Here is a 22,315-nt window from a genome sequence, read left to right as displayed (position 1 = left end):
TAGATGTAAATAACATGGGAATTCCATCCTATCGTTCAGTCCGATGCAACCTAATGGACTGAACGATAGGATGGAATTCCTATGTTACTTATAATTTTTGATCAGTAATTGATTGATGTTTACATTGTTATTGTTATCATGTTCCTCATGATTTGTCATCTTAATGTATGAAGTATTGACCAACCAGAAGCTTTTGAACCTTCCACTAGGTCACTCTATGTTAACCTTTTATATTGATCTTTTCATTCCTCATCAACATACATTCTCACCGCCAGTAGGTGGCTTTATGATACGTTTATCTTGTTTATGCATTTGCGTTTCCATCTTCATTCACACAAATGTTTTTATTTTGTACTTTGTCTTCAATATCTCATAACTTCATTGGGACAGATTTGAAAATGCGCTACTTATTTACATCTATAAGATGGCCGCCGCATTTGTGCGGTCACGTGATTACGTGACATTTTTTCAATATGCGTTTCAAATGTTGCACCGTGATTAGGTAACGCGTTCAATTTTCCTCCATCACGTTCGGTATGACATTGCTGGGATCGAGAGTTTCAAGCTGCGAATCGAGTTTCATGTAAGTTTATTCATCGTACTGATCTGTAGTACGATATGGATAATAATACATTCTGACAGAGGAGTGATGGTGAATTTCTTTTGCAGACGTTTCAAGACCCATATCAGCCCGAAACAAATCTGCTGTTTGTGGCTTTACCCCTTCGCTATCTTTGAGACGCGAGTTCGTGTTTTCATTAAGTAAGTGCACAAAGTAGTGTAACAGCTTTTTTACTTTCCCTGGCTATACACCATTACCATTCACTTACTTTGTTACATTTACCTCTAGGAATACTTTTGTGACTTCGTGGTTGTATGTAACAACAGGCTCATTTTAAGCATGAACTTGCATGCACACCTGGCCATTGTTCGTTTTCCAACTATTCACTAAAATTTCACTGGCTATACTTCGCACAACTTGCATTTTGTAAATGTTTTTTGTCATTCTTTGAGATTGGGCTACACGCTTCTAGGATCAAATTATTTATACAAACTTTGGATATGACAATGTGGCATGTTTGTGATATATTTCAACTCTGGGATATCTTTTGTGTTTTATGGGTAATATAACCAGTTATGTGTACGTATAATCACACAGACTTGAGGAATATGACAGGAATGATTATAAACTTAAGGTATACAACGTTTACAACGGAATTTTTACAACGCACTACCATTAGAACGCAGGCATTACCACGCATACCATTACAACGCATTGCGCTGGGGGGCGCTCTAGGATAGGGAATAAGTATAATTTTATATCCAACACCTTCCCTAGTGTCCACGGGGACTGGAGTTGGAAGATAAAATTATACTTACCACTATCCAGCACCTCTAAGCGCTATGCGTTGTAACGGTATTCGTTGTAAATACCGCGTTGTAAAGGTATGCGTGGTAACAGTATGCGTTGTCACGTCATATATCCTAAACTTAATGAATAATGCATGTTGATGTCATGACATTTCAGTACTAAATGTATTAAGTCAAGCAGTACATATTGATGATAGATATGTTTTGATTAAAAGCGCATATCATTGGTTTTGTTCACAGATGAGAATCCTGAAGATGGGCACATAGATGTACGAAATGCATCTGGAATATTTTGCTTTGAGTACGTTTTGATTATGAATTTTGAGTTTTCTGAGAAGAGACATCAGATGTGAGAAAAGAGCAAGAATAATGAAAAACGTTTAATAAAAGCTTTAATTTTCAAAATAATCTTTTCTTGGATTGATGCAATTGCTTATTTTTAACTATATTGGCCCTCATGGGCTAGATGGTTGTGCACTGAGGGACATCCCCTAGTTAGGAGATGCATCTTGGATACATGTGTGGGAGTAACAGGCACATGGGGTAGACGTAAAATTACTCTTATCTGTGTATACACCTAGCCCAAGATACAGGCACGTACACTGACCAAAGTGACAGAGATCCTCCTGGAATCCCCGACCTCCCTTAATGTAGTAGAAGGCGACTTTATTGATGTGATTTGCATACCCCTAGACCTTTTGGGAGGGCACGACCAGTCGACTGTGACTACCCCACTGGCACGATTTACAGACGTGATGGGACTGACTGACGTATGGAGACTGCAGAACCCACAGTCCAAACAATATTCTTATTACTCCGGGGCACACAAGGTCTACTCCAGACTGGATTACATCTTCATTCTGAGGGGGTGTGGGAGATTAATTGAGATTAGCAAGGCTGAGTACCTCATCAGCGGCCTGTCCAACCATTTGCCATTATGGATACAATAATAACGTAGAAACCAGAATGTGCAGCCACAATGGAGACTCAATACATGGGACCTGCAGCAGAGGGACATCATATGGGGTATCAGGGCAGACACAGAAATTATCTTCATAGAAAATTATGGTACAATAGAATCCAGGGTCATGCTGTGGGAGGCACATAAAAAGTGTTCAGAGACAGGGCCAAAAACCGTATAGCGTGGGGGAAAGGAAAGAACATGAAGCCCTGGAGCAATTAGAACACAGAATACTGGATCTAGAGGAACAGGCCATTATACATATGGATCTTTTATTAACTCAACAGTTAGCCGTACTAAGACAAGAATATAAAGACTTGGAATATGATGCCTCCAAAACACAGGCTCTAGCTACCCTTCACTGGCTGTAGGAGACAAAGCATGGACTTACAAGCCTGGCTCAGTAGAAAGGAAATGGAAACCAGACGGGTAAAATACATTAGGGATGCACATGGACTGACATACTCCAATGTTGACCAAAAAGCAGGGACCTTTGCTGCATACTACGGGGAGTTCTATGAGAACCTCTTAGTACCCCACCCGAAATTGAAGATTACTTGAATGACTTTCCTGACATTGGACAAAACTTTTAAAGTGGGTTTGGAGGAGGATCTCTCCAGTACTGAAGTGAAAGCAGCCATATCCAAATCACTCTCTGGGAAGACCCCAGGACCAAATGGCTTACCAGCTGAATTCCATAAACGGTGCATGGACCTCTTGAACCCTTATCTATGCATCTCTTCCACAATGCATGCAGTGAGGGCACTCTCCTACTGGACCTGCACTTGGCCACAATTATACTGATACACAAAGGAGGTAAACTTAAAGATAGGTTCATGGGTAAGGGAGGTGCACTCAGAGTGAAGTCAATCAAAAACGACAGGGATACTCCATCAATCTTCTTTTATTAAAGTTGTTATTTAAAAACTGGCACACAGCCATCGTGTTTCGTTCCTTGATGCCAAGGGAACTTCGTCATGGCTTGAAAATAAAAATGAAGATTCAATATTTAGACACACGATGAAAAGTATCTGTGTTGTCCCAAGATTAAAGTCACATCAGAGTAAAAAGTACACATGTAGGTGTATCCAAAAGTATCGATTCCAATTTAGATTCTTAAATATATGTCAAATGTGCATACGCCATCCATTGATAAATAAATAAATGGAAATGGCAAAAATCCCACAGTTGGCTCACATTTGGAGTAAAGAAGGTATATATGGTTCCTGCTAAGAATTCTTCACAATGCAAGGGGTGTGAACGACAGCATGGTAACCGGCATACCTTCATAAATTTTAGTTAGGTGCCGTTGATGGGTGCAAATGTTTCAAGAAAGTTCATGTGCTAAAAGATAGGTGCGAATCCTTTTGTCTGATCTCTCTCCTCAACATAGAATTGGGAATACCGATGACTATCCTATCTATGAAACTACTCCGTGTTATAAAAACGTTGGTGCATTGTGACCAATAAGGATTCATGCCCGGTTGAGCAACTAGATGGAACCTCCGCAGAACACATTATTGGATGATGGCGGTTAGAAACCTATAACCCCATATATACTTCTGTCCCTAGATGCAGAGAAAGCCTTTGACACAGTACACTGGTTCATTCTGGATGCTGCCATGACCAAATGCAGGTGGGAACCAAAGTTCAGACAATGGGTGGCCCAACTATACAACTCCCCTAGGGTGGCTGTGTGAGTGAATGGACAAACTACCCAGGACTTTCCCATCGGACGTGGAACAAAGCAGGGCTGCCCCCTAACCCCACTACTTTTTGCTCTGACTGTGGAGACCCTGGCATGCTGGATCGAACAGCACTCAGATATTTAGGTACTTAGGGTGAAACCGGGAGATCCTCTGGAAGAGAAGATCTCACTATACGTGGATAACATTCTCCTATTTGTTACAGAACCAGACACCATGATTCCCACCCTTTTCCAGAAAATAGACATATAAGGACAACACTCAGGATATAAGGACAACTGGCACAAATCGGTAAGATATAGCCCAGGCCCAATGACAGAATGACCCCGCTCCTGAGAGACCTACAAGTGGCGGCAACCAGATACACATATCTGGGTATATTTCTCACGACAGACAGCTAACTGTGTCGCCAACGCAATATTCAGTGAATATTGACTAAATTTATAGAGGATGGCCAGAGGTGAAAGAACCTGCAACTCATGATAATATGCTACACAGCTATGTTCAAAATGATCAATTTACCACAGATCCTCTATGCACTACAGATCACCTAAAACCCCCTCCCATGAACGATATTTCGAGAAACAGATGGTGAATTGAGCTCGCTTTAGTGGCTGGGCAAACCACCATGGATGGCACTACACACATTGCAGCACAAACAGTACAATGGAGGGCTGGCCCTGCCAGATGTGGAAGCACACTCCTGGGCAGAGCCTCTATCCCCTATTATTTATTGGATACATGTGGTTGGTAATTTCCCGACATAAGACTGGGACGGAAATTTTTTATGCCATGCACATTTTCCACTATCTTTATGGAGGCAATGGATTCAGAGGATTGCTGCCGGCCACACAGACTATTATGCAGGTACGGGGGAGAGCATCAAAAACTATGGGATGGGCTCACAAAATCACCAAGGCAAAGCGTCTGTGGAAAGGAAATTGCCTAAGAGAGCTGAGTAAACTAAAGAGATTCAGAGTATGGGACACCATTGGAATTACAATGGTAGGGGACATTATAGACAAGGGCACCCTTAAAACCTTCCCTGATTTATGTTCCGACTTCACACTTCAAACATCCCAGTTTCTCAAATATCCCCAGCTGAGGCATGCATGGCTAGCTGAAGACATAAATGGGGCCAACCTACCTGAATATGCACCACTAGAGGTGAGGCTACTACAAGAACAACTCACACTTAAGGCAGTATCAGTTACATTTAAAACTCTAAACAATAACATGCCTGACAACCTAGACAAACTTAGGAGTACATGGGAGAAGAACTTGAGAGAAATGGAATATGTGAACTGGGAGGCTACCTTGATGCATCCCAGGGAGGTGGCAATTAAGGCGGAACTGCACCTTATCCAATGTAAAATCCTTCATAGGGTCTATTATGGTTCGGCCACACTACATAAGATTGGGTGGGCTGCAAACCTGAACTGTTTGAGATGTGGACAAGACCCGGAGAATTTCCACTGCACAGTATGGGGCTGACCACTCATACAGACCTACTGGAATTAGATTGTAGGAGAACTCAGTAAAGTATTGAAGGCGTGCATCTTCCTAGACCTAAAATGTATATTACTAGGTATACCCAGTGACGTAGATATAGACAGACCACAACTGATACTCAGCACACTAGGCCTGGTGGTCGTGAAAAGAGAAATAGCAAGACACTGGTCGCTCCGGCCCCGCCACCATTACATGAATGGAAGAGGCTGCCCAGGGAAATTTCAGAAGATATGGAACAGATGGATGAAATTCTATGGACTCGACCTACTGGACAAAGACACACAGACCACCTACATACGTGAATAGAATAGCTATCCCTACAACACTTACCCAGGGATGATAGGATACTCTAAAATGGTGATTAGTACAGCATCACATGTTTCGAGTCAGGGAGAGGTACTAGTAGGGTGTTCCAGACATATTACAATAGAATATGTACCATGCTTGTATATGTTTCACAGAACCGTGAAGTTTCTGAAGAACGCTGTTTATGACATTGCACGACGACAGTTGAGTTTTCTACTGTTTCTTACTTTTATGGAACTGAAAACCAATACATATTTTCCAAACAAAAAAGTTTACCTTTGGACTTCAGGCCAGATGTACAGCCCTTTTTTGCGTTCGCACAAAATAGCGTGTGCGTCTCTCGGTATTACGAACGGGCGTCCCTTCCTTATAGCGAGACTCACTGCCATGTACTATTGTTTTGCATCTGGGTATATTTCTCACGACAGACAGCTAACTGTGTCGCCAACGCAATATTCAGTGAATATTGACTAAATTTATAGAGGATGGCCAGAGGTGAAAGAACCTGCAACTCATGATAATATGCTACACAGCTATGTTCAAAATGATCAATTTACCACAGATCCTCTATGCACTACAGATCACCTAAAACCCCCTCCCATGAACGATATTTCGAGAAACAGATGGTGAATTGAGCTCGCTTTAGTTGCTGGGCAAACCACCATGGATGGCACTACACACATTGCAGCACAAACAGTACAATGGAGGGCTGGCCCTGCCAGATGTGGAAGCACACTCCTGGGCAGAGCCTCTATCCCCTATTATTTATTGGATACATGTGGTTGGTAATTTCCCGACATAAGACTGGGACGGAAATTTTTTATGCCATGCACATTTTCCACTATCTTTATGGAGGCAATGGATTCAGAGGATTGCTGCCGGCCACACAGACTATTATGCAGGTACGGGGGAGAGCATCAAAAACTATGGGATGGGCTCACAAAATCACCAAGGCAAAGCGTCTGTGGAAAGGAAATTGCCTAAGAGAGCTGAGTAAACTAAAGAGATTCAGAGTATGGGACACCATTGGAATTACAATGGTAGGGGACATTATAGACAAGGGCACCCTTAAAACCTTCCCTGATTTATGTTCCGACTTCACACTTCAAACATCCCAGTTTCTCAAATATCCCCAGCTGAGGCATGCATGGCTAGCTGAAGACATAAATGGGGCCAACCTACCTGAATATGCACCACTAGAGGTGAGGCTACTACAAGAACAACTCACACTTAAGGCAGTATCAGTTACATTTAAAACTCTAAACAATAACATGCCTGACAACCTAGACAAACTTAGGAGTACATGGGAGAAGAACTTGAGAGAAATGGAATATGTGAACTGGGAGGCTACCTTGATGCATCCCAGGGAGGTGGCAATTAAGGCGCAACTGCACCTTATCCAATGTAAAATCCTTCATAGGGTCTATTATGGTTCGGCCACACTACATAAGATTGGGTGGGCTGCAAACCTGAACTGTTTGAGATGTGGACAAGACCCGGAGAATTTCCACTGCACAGTATGGGGCTGACCACTCATACAGACCTACTGGAATTAGATTGTAGGAGAACTCAGTAAAGTATTGAAAGCGTGCATCTTCCTAGACCTAAAATGTATATTACTAGGTATACCCAGTGACGTAGATATAGACAGACCACAACTGATACTCAGCACACTAGGCCTGGTGGTCGTGAAAAGAGAAATAGCAAGACACTGGGCGCTCCGGCCCGCCACCATTACATGAATGGAAGAGGCTGCCCAGGGAAATTTCAGAAGATATGGAACAGATGGATGAAATTCTATGGACTCGACCTACTGGACAAAGACACACAGACCACCTACATACGTGAATAGAATAGCTATCCCTACAACACTTACCCAGGGATGATAGGATACTCTAAAATGGTGATTAGTACAGCATCACATGTTTCGAGTCAGGGAGAGGTACTAGTAGGGTGTTCCAGACATATTACAATAGAATATGTACCATGCTTGTATATGTTTCACAGAACCGTGAAGTTTCTGAAGAACGCTGTTTATGACATTGCACGACGACAGTTGAGTTTTCTACTGTTTCTTACTTTTATGGAACTGAAAACCAATACATATTTTCCAAACAAAAAAGTTTACCTTTGGACTTCAGGCCAGATGTACAGCCCTTTTTTGCGTTCGCACAAAATAGCGTGTGCGTCTCTCGGTATTACGAACGGGCGTCCCTTCCTTATAGCGAGACTCACTGCCATGTACTATTGTTTTGCAACCGCATTTGTGGCCGCAAAACACTTGCAGTTTGCCACCTACTTCAAGTAGGTGGTAAACCACTCGCAAACGGGAAGGAGTCTCCAGGGGACCCCTTGCCCTTTGTAAGTGTGTGAGAAAATATTTTTAAGAACAGGCTGTGATCTCAGGGACCATTGCCTGCCCTTAAAAAATGAAACTGATAAGTTTAAGTAACATTTTTTAAATGCATCCCATTTCCTTATAAGGAAAACGGGCTGCATTTTCTTGTTTTTTTAAACTGCTTAGTTTATAAAGCAGTCCCAGACATGGAGGCCTGCTGACCCCAGCAGGCCACCGACCCTGGGAGTGCTCGCCATTCCCAATGGAGTCGAAAATTGCACTTGCCTCATAAATATTATTGAGGCATGCAATATTATTGAGGCATGCGATTCCATTGGGAATCGCAAACAGTGTCTGAGACACTGTTATACATTCACTTTTGTGAGTCGCAAATTGCGAGTCACAATTCGATGCAATTTGCAACTTGCAAAAGGGAATGGCCGTACATCTGGCCCTTAGTCTTGATCTTGGAGTTTGTCTCTTGTTGATGGGGTTCTTGGCGAGTCCTCTGTCTTCTCTGATCCAAGGTGCAAATCAACTGTGGTGGCCTACTGCAGTGAGTGACCTTGGTGAGCCTCTGGAAGATTTTGTCCCAGACGGCGAGGAGCTCTGAAGCTTTCCGCGGGATAAACCAGCGTGGTCAAGCCAATTTGCGAGTCGACAACTGTGACTTAACTCTCGATGTCCTCCTAGAGCTTTTCTGCAAGATTTTGCAAAAAAATTCCTAACTTTGAGAATTTGCTTCTTGTTGATTCCTTTCGGGAAAGTACAGAATCAATGGCAACAGCCAAGGGTTCAGAGACTCTGAATTGCCTCTTGGTGTCTGGGACTTAATTTCCCACATTGCACACACACAGTCCAGGAAAACCGCAGCTGCAGCTGGTCAGCTAGCATGATCCTCTCTTTGGCTTGGCAGATTACTTCTTCCAGCTCTGTTTTACTTGTTGCTGATCAGGGAGCCCACTCCCTTTCCTTGGGGTAAGGCACAGTCCTCTTTCTTTGTGGAGCTTGTGAGTGCAGCAGGTGCATTCTTTCTGAGTGCAAGCCTTCCGATGTTCTAGGCAGAGCTCCTGCAGATCTTCCATATTTATCCTCCATTGTGGGCTGGCAAGAGTGAGGACGCCCCAACCAAAAAGGCTAAAGTTACCTCCCTCTGCTGTGACCACTTCCTGTAAAGCGTGGCATATTTCTGACGCAAAATGCACGGTTCTCCAAAAAACCAAATGGAGAAAATCTCTCTTTGGTGTGTGTGTCTGTGTAAACCAACCCACAGGTGTGGCTAACCTAACCTCCGAACACACTCCACTTCGAGCCCTCTCCTAATCCTATTAGGGAGGGCTCCCTTATGGCTGGTGATCAAGGAAGTGGGGGCATGCCTTGGTCATAACACATCTGTTCGTCTGCCTTTGAAGTTCAGCTAATCTCCCCAGCCCCCTTCCTCTCCCTTGCTTCTCCAGGAAGCAAATGGCTGCATTGTTTCCACCACACACATACTCAGAGAGAGGCTGCTACAGGGCTGCTGTAGGTATCTTCAGGATGGTAAGCCTTAACACTGTTTTCCTGTAATAGTCACATTAAACCTAACGATGGCAAGTTGTTGGATTTAATGTGACCATTAATGTGATACTATGAATGCTTTTTTTAGCTAGCTGCAAAGAAAAGATAGACTCTATTAAGTTTAATAAAGCTTTCCCCATGTTAGCCTACTGGGCTAGCAGCACTACAAAAGTGAAAAAAGACTTGGGTGTTTTTTTTGTACCAGGGCATATTAAACATGTTTTATATTGCTCTGCTTTTTATGACTATGCACCATCCCCCCTAGAGCACCTAGGGCAGACCTAAGGGGTGACATATAAGTAATAAAAAATGTAGTTTGGGACTTTGAAGGTACTTTAAATTCCAAAGTCAGATTTGGACATAGTTTTATTTTAAAACCAGACTGCAAGGTAGGCCTGACTTTAAAGTGAAACCAGACACCACAGCAGTGCACAGCTGTGCATTAGGTCCACTGGGGTCTCTAAGCCTACATGCCCTACCATATTCTAGGAACTTAGAGTTAGGTTGTGTTTGCCAATTACAATGATACCAATTACCGAATAACGTTGGAGGACAGAGCAGTGGCCATGGGTCTGGTTAGCAGAGACCAATGCACTTTCAGGGTCAGTAATCACCAGCATCAGTCTCAAAATGAGGACTTTCCTGCAATGAGTAACAGGCAATGACGGCAATGGTTTTCACCTCAGGGTTCTGAATGGCTTTATGGAAAAATTGACTCTAGACTATCTGATGTCACTCAGAGCTCCTAGATGAAAAATATCCATTTAATGCACTGTTATCCATCTCTAATTCTGTATGTTTTCTGTAAGTTTGCTCAGTTATGTGCCTGCTAGAGAGTACTGTGTACACGTCTCACATCTACAGATCAAAGGTTTGAATCCAAATTAAATATTTCATATGAATTAATGGACTTGTCGTATAGCTATTTTTAACCAGCATGTCACATGTTTGATTCTCAGTAGAATGTCTCTTTGGAATGACGTGGCTTTTGCTGCAATTTTGGATTTTCATCCCCATAAGGTAGCGCAGTGGGCAATGCAACTGCAGTAGAGATCTGTAAGTAGTTTGCATGTGATATGCCTAATTTACAGTTAAGTAGTTTAGATAATAGATAATAAAAATGGCTGCAATAGGGCTCTTTGCGCAAACTACAGGTCATTAATTGTAGTCATAATAATAATGCATGGTGGCTTAATAACGCTCCTAAAGAGATATTTGTTAACTCTTCAGCTCCAGAAGTTAAATCCCAGCAGCACAGTCCAGTGGCTTTAATCACATCATCATTGTATGTAATTTGCTGAGTGTTTTCATACACTCGCAGCATATCAATTGACTCATGTCACTGGTCCTGAAATCTGTGTACAGTCTATAAATTAAAGAATATGATCAGACATGCACCCTTATTTTGTAATTGAGGCACATTTGGCACACGCTGAGTGATTTTACTACACTTTCGGTGAACTTAATGCACGTCATAAAATTGCATGCATGCATTCCTTTTTTGTGCCCTAGCTCCTTCACTGTGAGGTGGACTTTTCAATAATAATTTTCTAAATTGATTTCATTCTAAATCTGCTCATCTGATGTGAGTGTTACAGTGTCCCAGTGTGGTTTGTGATAATGTGATTTATCACTGTTCCCAATTACTATTTTGTTGTACAAGATATGCATCAAGTCACAGTAAGGCGGAGGGACTTGATTACTGGTAGGCTGTGTACTGTGTATGACTGGTGAATTCAAAAGAGGATCTATCGGGCCCTTTCCAACACATTTGGATGGAGTTCTCAATAATATTCTCCTAGCAGTGGGCTTCAGACACTAGGGCCTGTCTCCAGGGGCTTTTCGTCTACCGACGAGAAACCTATGGCACTACTGCTTCTTCCTCCTTAGCAACAGCAATGCTAATAAGACAAATAAGCTGTTGTTTATTGTGTTCCAGATCAAAAGAATATTGCCTGGCAGTTTAGCCTGGAATGTTCCTATTGGAGCCAGATCAAGGCTGATTTGCATATGGTTGGTTCCTGTCTGAGGTGGCATGGTAGGCAAATAAAACATGGACGAGATGAGACCAGGAGTAATTGCCAGTGACTGGGATTAATTCAGGTATTCCACTAATCCATTTTTCAAATTTCCCAGTACAATGAGTTGCAGCCGTTAGAAAGCTAGAATCTTCAAGAGGACAAGAAGTGTCGTTTTCGAGTGAGAAACATAAGTCAGTTCCCAGGTGGGTTGTGAATGCTAAGCAGTCAGTTGTGGCGCACATTATTTTTATGAAGATGATTTTGTCTGACTGTCAGGGAAATATACTGTCAGAATTTTTAGGTTGTGGATAGTCTGATAATTATATGTATGCTTAGTCTGTACAATCTGCAGCCATTAAGAAAAAGTTTCCTTTGGCTTTTAAGGCAAAGGAAGGTTCCTGTGTATCCTGAGGTGTAGTTAGGTTTCAAACACTTTTTTAATGGCTTGCTTTGGAAACCAAAAATAAACGGTTGTTTTGACCTTATAGATGTACCTGAGTTTACAGGGACTTTGTAATGTCTTTCATAATTATTGTATTGTTGGCGAGTTTTGATTATTGTCAGGAATGTTGTTTAATTTTGTGTCCAACAGGGAGAGAATCTTCCTTGGAAGATTCTTGCAGGAGTGGGCATTTTTACTGGTTTTGGGTATGCTCCCTTTTAGCCTCTTTGTTATCAAGGACTGATTTTATTACAAGAAAACGGTAATGTTTTACCTCCACACCAAAGTTATGATGCCAAGATGGATTTATAACCAGTTGCACAAATTCATAGTAGTCACGTGTATGCCCTCACTGAGCCATCAACAGAATACCTGAGAGAGTATATATTTGGCTAATGATTTTATAATACTTTTAAAATCTTCAGCTTCTTCATCAATATTTTTCATATTCAGTAAAGCGTTTTACTTGAACTCACATATAGATAACAGAGCCCCTAGTGGAATGACTGCAAGGAACAGTTACTCCGTGCCCTTGACATCTTCTTATTAGATAAGATCAGAAATAGCAAAATATTTACTAAATTGGATTTAACATAATCTAGCCAGCATATGAGGTGTTGGTGAGTGGAAGGCAGTTTGGATTATTTGAATACTGGGTGTTATAAATTAGGTTACTAGTTGGTGGAGGGGGGGTTTGAAACCCTACTCAAGCAGCAACCACAATCCTTGTCATGGTGAGACACAAGCTAACCCCAGATTAACCTGTGCTCAACCCTTTGATATTTCGGCAAACCGCAGTCAGGCTTAACTTAAAGCAATGTGTAAAATATTTATGCAGCACTTCAAACAGAAATAAAGTGAAAACGCAAAACCAAAAAGAATCCTATACCATTTTATAGTACTAGAACAATTTTTTATAAATAAAACAAGATCAAAACAACAAAAATCATCAGTAGAACAGTAGGTGTCTGATTTTTAGGAGTTCCTTGAATGTAGCACCAAAAAGCACTAAGAGGCAACTGTGGATATCTGGTCGTACTGGGCCAGGACAAAGTCACAAGTACAGCTCAACCACAATAAGGAATGGGCCATCTAAAATGACCAAGTTAGGCCAGATGAGCAAGAGTTCCTTAAATACTGGTTGAAGAGCATTGTGAGGCCTGGCACGGAGGATGCGTCACACAGCTGAAATGATGCATCAAACCCAAGGAGCAGCGGAGCTGCGATGTGAAGTCCTGCGTTGTCGTTTAGAATGCCGTCAATGAGGGTTTGCGATGTGAAGTCCAGCGCTGAGGAAGCGTCGCACAGTCGAGGTGATGTGTTGGTTTGAAAAGCTAAAAGGCTGCAATGCGAGAACCTGCATCATTGTCAAAGCTGCCACCGATGAGAGATTTGCGGTGTGGGGGCCCGCGTCAATGAAATTATGTACACCAGCAGTTCAGACTCAGACTGCGTGGTCAACGCGGAGTCCTTGTGCTGGGGAAACTCTTGCAGCAGAGCTGATGCATTGGTTCTGCTCAAGATTGCGCTGCAGAGGAGGTGCGACATTCTGCTGGATCCACAGAGGGGCAGACAGAGCACCTTCAGGCGCACTACAAAGTGTCCCAGAATGGGGTGGCACTACTTGGCAGTATAGGACTCACAGATAGCAGAGTCCAAGTGCTGGGTTCAAGGTAGTTTGACATTTCTGTCCATGAGGTTCTAGTCAGGAGGCCAGCCAACTCGCTCTTTGAGTCACTTGAGTGTCCTGTGATCAACAGGTGTAAGTCAAGACCTTCTCACCTAGGCATGAGGGCAGCAAACAGCAGGTCCGCACAGCACGGTAGCAGTCCTTCAGAGGGGCACTCCAGCAGGGTGGCAGTCCTTTCGGCAGCACAGCAGTCCTTCCTCCTGGCAGAGTATCCACAGATACAAAAGTATACTGAACCGTTGGTGTCTGGGGTCCAATATTTATACCTGCCTTCCCTGTATTAGCTCCAGATTAACTATACAGGGTATGCATTTTAGTGTAAATATGGCTGTACCCAGCTCCACCCTCCCATTCTGCCGGTGATGCACATCCATGCACACAAAAGCTCTCTATTATGTGTGGCATGTGACCCAGTGAAAGGCTGCAGGGACTAAATGGCTGAGGCAGGAAAATGGTAACTTTCTAAAAGTGACATTTTCAAAATTGTCATTTAAAATCCAACATTTCAATATTTAATTGATAAGGTATAGAGGGGTGTCTTGAATGTGTTTTGTATTGCTTTGTTATACAATATTGTGATCTACCTGTGACTCTTTCGAAACTCATGTTACATACTCATGTTACATATCAAAGCTGTGCTGTATGTAACATAGCACTCTTGCGTAACTTTTGGGGAACATCATTGCACTAGAGGATATCAATGAAAAGAAAATAGCTGCCATATTGCAATGGCCTACACCCACTTGACTTAAAGCAATTCTGAGATGTTTGGGCTTCACCAAATGTATTTGGAGGTTTACCCATTCGTTTTCTGAAACTATAAGTCCCATTACTAAGTTATTTTAGAAGAGACTAGCTTTTCTTAGGTTAGGACTTTTGATTTTTGAAGGAACTTTGTTTAACACTCCACTCCAATTTTGCAACACCTTAATATAGAATGTCTATTTATTGTCGTGACAGATGCTTTTTCTCATGCAATGGAAAGTGTGTTATCTCAGAAAGAGCCAAGTACTGGCTAGGTTTATCCAGTAGCTTATATTCCAACAAAACGTTCACCAGCAGAGTTCAAATACACCACCACTGACTAGAAACTATTTGCTATAAAAAGATATTTTGAAGAATGGAGACATCATCTTTTAGGAGAAAAATCTGCTATAAAAGTATACATTAGCAGATAAAAATCAGATTCATTTGTAATTTTTATTGACAGAAAGAGCACATTCTATTAGGCACTACTGGACTTTATATTTCTCTGACTGATTTTGCGACTAATTAAGGAGCTTAAGATTGGGGAGACTGAGGCCTCATGAAGACAAGATAAGTTGGAAAGTGAAAATCATGTGATTGATTTTGTTCCCAAGGGGGCTGTGTGGTCATTCTGTTACAATTATCAATTTAGATTTCTTTTTTGGTACATACAGAATTTCAGTCCCTAGATAGGATGTTTTGTTTAGAAGCAAAAGAAAATAGTAATGAAAAATATGGATTGTTGCATCATGAGAAGGCTACATATTCCTCACATCAGAAATGACAACAGGCTCTAAGCTGTCTTCATAATTTCAAAGAGAGTTGACACCCTGGAATTGCTAAAACTATTAGCATAATGAAGATATTTTTGGTTGTCCCTTTTATATGCCGCTGTTAAAACCTATGTGCTAACATGTTCCACTTGTGCTCAAATCAAGAGTTCTCATAGTAAACCACTGGAATTTTTAAGACATTTAACTGTTCCACCCAGACCTTGGCATACAGCGCCAATGGATTTTATTTTAGAGATGCCCAAGCGTCAAGGTTGTATGGTGATTGTAGTGGTTGTGGGCTATTTGACTAACATGTGCCATTTTGTGTAATTGCAATTACTACCTACACGTAAGTAATTAGGACAGTTATTTTTCATAACATGTTGTTTCTTTACATGATTTTCCACAGGTATCAATTACATTTAACTAAATTAATTAAGATCCAGAAATCTGCACAAGAGACTTTGAAACAAGCTAAAGATACATATGTTCCATGCTGATCAAAACAGAAGTATGTCACTTTGATATTTTGTAGGAGAAAGTGCTGATTGCTCATAAAGAATTTGCATTTGAAAATAACCTATAAGTTACAGTCTAAATTTGTAGGGCGATTTCTAATTTTGAAATTATGAATCAAGCTATTGTTAGACTAAAACCTCTTCCTTCTAAGAAAGATCATCCAGTTTTTTAAAATATCTTTGTTAAAGCCCTGCCCTACAAAAACATGTTTTCCTTCAGGGACTATGCCAGTTTTGATTACTTCAGAGAATGCCTATGAGCAACATAGGATTTTAGATGCACGAATTGTATGAGGAGCATTGCAACATTTGATGGATTGGAATGGTTTTGGTCTTGAAGAAAGATCATGGGCAGCAGCTTCCAATCTTCATGCTCCACTTCTGTTGCAAGGTTTGTATAAAAGATATCCTTACAAACCAGGAATCAAACCATCGAGATGGCAGCCTTGAGAGGCACTGTCAAGATGCAGGGTTGAAACCACCTCTTACCATCAAGTCAGTTCATGTGGGAACTACCACTACCTTTAATCAGAGGGCCTTTTAGCAGAGGAAATGCTTGCAGGCATTACAGAGGGTGGGCATTGACTGCATTCAAGCTGTTCATGCATTGGAACTGCACTGTGTGGTAGAGCATTAGCAGTGAACTATGTCACCCAGAAGAGACACAGACGCGTGCACATCTGGAGAGATGTCGGCTAGCTTGAATATTCTGGCATAACTTCCTTATGATGCATGGAATCCTTGTAGGCAATTGTGCTACAATGTTGCTGCAGCTGTACCTCTCTAAGTGGAAGTTGGTTTCAAGCATCAACGCCTCTGGTTCTCCCAAAGATTGGTTTATGGACGTGTGACTTTCAGAGCAGTATTCTGAAATATGCTGAAGTCATGTGTGGTTAAAAATTAACTTTGAGTGGAGGCAGAGCGTGGCTACACTGAAAATGACCTCCACTGGCTAGAGCCCAATATGAAACCACAATCTATCCTTACCATCTGTCACAATGGGCATCAACAGGAGCCCTTGTTGATATGACAAAAAACAGATGATTGAGGACATAGCTTGGCAGTCCCAGAGTCCTTCGCTGCCCCTGTAACAGAAAAAAGGACACCCCCACTTGTAACGGCCACTGCACACCACTCAGGCACTGACAAAGACTCTGAGAATGAGCGGCAACAGTACCCAGAGCTGTTCTATCCTCACATCTCCAGCAGAACTGTCCCGGTAGGGCAAAATGTCTGGCCAAAGGCACCTTGCACCATATCCTGGAGCCAGAGACTGACAGAGAAGCAGGAAGATGAGAAGCCTGGGTCAGCTCAACGTGGCTAGCACAAATATATTTCACTGCAGATGAGTCAATGCCCAAATAGCAGTGGGTTGCTTGGAGTGGTCCATTAATAAAGTCTGTTTCTTCTGTTGTGAATTGACTGTAGAGAGTGAGCTGTGCATACGCAAGTCTGACCACTATGAAGCAGCAAAATTAAGACCCCTGTGTACTACACAATGGGGGGCTATTGGGCTGAGTATATCGTGCAGAGAGTGGACTCTTGAAGTCAAGGGGCCAGTTAATGTTCACTTCCAGCTGGAACACATCAAGGCATTTTAGCTCAATTGTGTGGATGGGGAGCCTGTTCCCTGGGGCATGCAAGGATTAATCTATCTTGGGATTCTCCATTGTGGGTCAATTTAGAGAACAGATACCCCCTTTCTGTGTTCCTTAGAGGCTACATCAAGACATTGACTGGGCACTTCATCACAAATAGGGCAGAGCATACTGTCTGCCACACAGATAGTTCACACACCCTAGTTAGGGTCAGGAGGACCTCCACCTTTCCGTCGATGGAGCCACTTGGTGGTTCAGTTGATGAAAATCTTCCTCCGACTGAGTAGGGGCTATCAGAGAAAGGGCATTACACTGCCTGCCCCAAGTAGGGTGGACAATGTGATGTCCTTTTTTCTTTCCTTCACGGCCCCTGTCCATATTAACAGATTGTTATCCACAAGAGGTGGACTAGATTGTAAATAGTAGCATCTCTTGTATCCTTAGCTTGGTAAATGGCTACATGTTATGGTTCTCATTCTTGCAGATCTCTTGAGAAATTAATTGGTATGCTGCATAAAACCTAAACTGGTGACCCCCACTACTCCATTTTCTATTTCCCTTTCTTAGCAGTATCTAAAGGTTTGGGGAACATTTTTGGACAATAGGGTAACATTATTGAAGATACCAGTACTTATACTAATGACACAATGAGGGAAACACTTGTGCGCACAGTGAGATATTACAATGATATCTAAGTATTTATCACAATCAACTTTCCTGCAGCTCAACTTCTTGCAGCCCACAGTCAAAGCCACTACGACTACAATATAAACAAGAATAGAAGGAGCGTCAAAGTAACAATAATATTATCATTTAAATAATGCAGTCCATAAAGAATCAAGATTCCACGCAAGCTTCCTTGTAAGTTGTACTCTGTTGTTTTATTGTAGTATGCTGATTTTAAATATGTTCATCTTCATTTCATTCAATAAAAAATCTTTCTGGACGAAGATATTAAAAACAAATATACAAATGCAACACTCCACAGCCTACGCATTTTGTCCCTAATGGGACATCATCAGGGCTCTATTTTTGTCCAAATGATAATCTGATTAGCGATGTAGCTTTTAATTCCTGATTGTATCTTTATACGTATACATATCGTAGATGCCTACTGCCTGGCTATAAAGCATATGCCTCCATGCGTAATTCTTAGAACCTCTACTTATGCAAGATTCCAATATGTTAAAAGTATCACCTCCTTTTTATCCAAATCAAAATACCCGTCATCAGTCTTCTTTCATCCCGTTTTAACTGCAGTGATTGCCTTATTCCTTGTAACCCAGTCTGTACATCATTCTTCCTTGACAGCTAAGGCCCGATAAATCCCACCATTCGGACCTGCTCAGCTCTTGAGGTGCTGACAGAATTTATCACTGTACCCTATAGACAATCTTACCATGTACCATTTCAGTCCCTTTTGAGAATAAGGAATAACCTATGTGGGTGCATATACTCACTCGATGTGTTCTAGTTCATGGAGTATATCCCCTGTGCGCTCTTACTGTTTACTCCCTACTCCATGGATGACACATCTGCAAAGTGTACACTTTTAAGTGCTACCTCACTCATCAAAAGTGACATGTCTGTAATTAATACCTTCTCTCTTTTCTTAGGAAATTGCATCTACCTTCTCCTTTACCCATTAGTGCTTATCTGCCCCACACCTGCCGGCCCCTTCTTTTTCTGTCCAAATTCATCATTGACCAAGTTAATAGTATACACTCCTTGGCATACAATGCTACTTTGACCTTTCCTTTTTTGAATGCTTTGTTGATATTGATTGTATAAGCTACTGTGACTTTGTCACCACTATGTTTAGTGGTGCACCCACTGATGGACCCTGTTGTGCTGTTTTGATATAAAACCTAAAAAAGGATTTTGATACAAAAAAGAAAAAAATAGTTGAACTATTTTTTTGAGTACTTGTTAAAATTCTAAACACGGTTATATGTTTTGCTAAAAGATCTTGTGACAGAACAGGACTTTCATGTGTACCTAAGTGTCAGCGCATGCAGTGTAAGTGGCATTACAATTCCAGAATGCATACATGATGGAATTATAGAGAAGTAGAGGATGCTAATGATGTTTATTATTTCTTCAATACTACAGCAGTAGTACATTAAGTAGCACATGAAGAAGTACTACAGTAATACTACGTATTACAAAATTAAATTTACAAATCTACAAGTGTAAATCTCCACCTCTACCTTTCCAATCTTTTCTATGGGAAGTTCCTTGCACATGTAGGTTTACTACTTAGGAGTAAATGCGGGAGGGACCAGGGAGAGTGGCTGGAAAAAGGAGAACACTTACTACTAAATGGAAGGGGTTTAGAGAGGAGTAAGGAGTGGTTCAAGGAGGGCAAATGAGGAGTTTAAGAAAGGAAAGGCACTCACCCACAAAAGAGTAAGTTCATTGCCATTCTCAAGCTGCATTTCTAAAGGTACTACAATCAAAAGGAACAAAAAACAGTAGTAAATGTACTCCAGCTCAGACCTGGAGTATGTCCAGCTCCCCACATGGCTAATCACTGGGACAACTCAGTAAATAATGACAAAACAGTTGATAGATGATTTATTTTGACTTTCTAAAAGTATAATTAAATGTAATTTAATGTTAAATAATAAATAAATATTATTGTGCAATATTCTAATAAACCTTTTTATTTTACAATAAATATAATTCGTAATATAAAATAAATATTTACCTTTAGGTGGAAATTTTCAAGATTACAAGGGAATGTAATTTATTATGTAGATTAATTAAACAGTTAATTAAAAACGATGTGCTGATCAACACTCTGAATCCTTTGCTAAAATTCACAAAAACATTTCTGCTAAGGGCCTCCCCTTTTTTGAACGGTGCATTACTATCACCGAAGGGAAACTGATGACCACCATTTACAAGAAGCCAACTGATTTCAATAGCCTGCTTTTGTAGGATTGCCATCACTGTTATTCCTTGTGGGAAAACACCCCTATGGCAGGCTCTTGCAACTACGGTGTAATTGTAGTACTACTACAGATTATGGCCTTCAGGTACAAGTCACTTCCAATTTGAAATTCTTTCAACGTGGCATGCAAGAGGGCATGAAAAAATAATCAAGCTGCTTTTTTGGAACCCTGCATCCGTACACAGAAGGACACCATCATCTGTGCTACTACATTCACCCGAATACAAAAAATCATACACAAGCACTGGTCTATGTTACAGACAGGCTTGCCTGTACTTCCCACACCACACTTTGTGTTCAACCGCACCAACAATATCAAAGATATGATTGTCCACATTAGACCACAGAGGGCTACCAGATTTGAACAATGCTTCCTTTGGGATTTGTCCTCTGCCACAGGACATAATCCATTTTACTCATGTGGCATCTGTAAACTCACAGAACCTATAAAGAAAAAACTCTTGAGCAGACTCACATTTGAATACTAAACATTCACACTGACTGCAACACAAACAAATGCATCTACATGATCTCATGCCCATGTATCAAACATTACATCGGAATGACTACTAGACAGTCGAGGTGAGAATAAGGGAATATTGGAGTGGTATTTGATGTAAACAACTGCACAAAGATGAGCACTCACTACCTCAGTCATTACAATACTCCAGATGATGTGTACTGGGCCATTTTACAAGCGCTAGACCATTTTCCAAGAACACCTACATATGAACTAACATACTCTATTCCGAAGGGAAGTAAACTATATATACTGTTTGCCCACACATAAAATAGGTTTGAATGATGATATCCCTTAGAGCGATATGGAGAATGAACTCCACCGATTTGCCTCCCGGTCCACAATGATCATTATAGAAAGTCCTATCCTCATTGTAACTGATATTTCACATGTCTCTTGCATATGTTTTAGAGAATACTTGTGAGGCACAGTGGGCTTACACCACCTTAAGAGTGACCATACCCTAGATTTCAGGAACTGGTGCTTGTTTACTTTGGAGCAGACCCCTTCCCTGATTGCCACATTCTGCCCGTTTGAGTTAATTTTACTTCTCTTTATTTTCATATTATTTTCCTCCCCCTTCTCTCACACAAGAATTGTCCTTGTAGGTTACCACTGACTCCTTTAGCCAATTTAAGGCTTTTGGATCGGCAACAGATTTTGCCATGACAAGATGCTGCCATTTTTAGAAAACTGGATGCGAGGCCTTCGCTCAACTTCTTTTTACTTGGGAAGCCCTGCTGTGCACTACTGCACTTCCATGCACATTATTTTAAGGCTTCTGGATCCCTTCCTACCATCCACACTGATCCAGTGGTATCTTTTTCACAAATCCATACTGCTGGGCTATTCCCCTTGCATTTAGCTTCAAGATGGAAGTGGATTTGCTCCTTAAGATTAACGCTTGGTCAGTCTTTCTCCATCCTTCTATCAATTACACTTATGAACCATTAGTTTTTCACCTTACGCCAGTCTACACTAAGAGCGATTCCCCTTACACTTCACAACGTCATCATATTCCAAAAGCCTCTGGCAAAGAGCTCCCTCGAGGGGCTTGTTAGGTACTACAGTGCTGCCCAATGAGGAGCTGCCCGATGATGAAGCATGGCTCTTGCTTCTGAGCAATCAGAATCCCAGATCTGCTTACTCAGTTCCCCACCAAACAACTTTCTTTACTTCCCTTTGATTCAAGGGGAACTGTATACCCTATTGGACCATATGTACTTTAAGGGAGCTTGTATGCTGGATTTAGAAGCTCTCCTATCCCTCCTTTGTGTTTTGAAAATAAACCTCTTGCCA

This window comes from Lissotriton vulgaris, chromosome 1_1 (genome assembly GCF_964263255.1).
Source record: "Lissotriton vulgaris chromosome 1_1, aLisVul1.2, whole genome shotgun sequence".
Lineage (NCBI taxonomy): Eukaryota > Metazoa > Chordata > Amphibia > Caudata > Salamandridae > Lissotriton > Lissotriton vulgaris.
Note: the sequence above shows the minus strand (reverse complement) of the source record.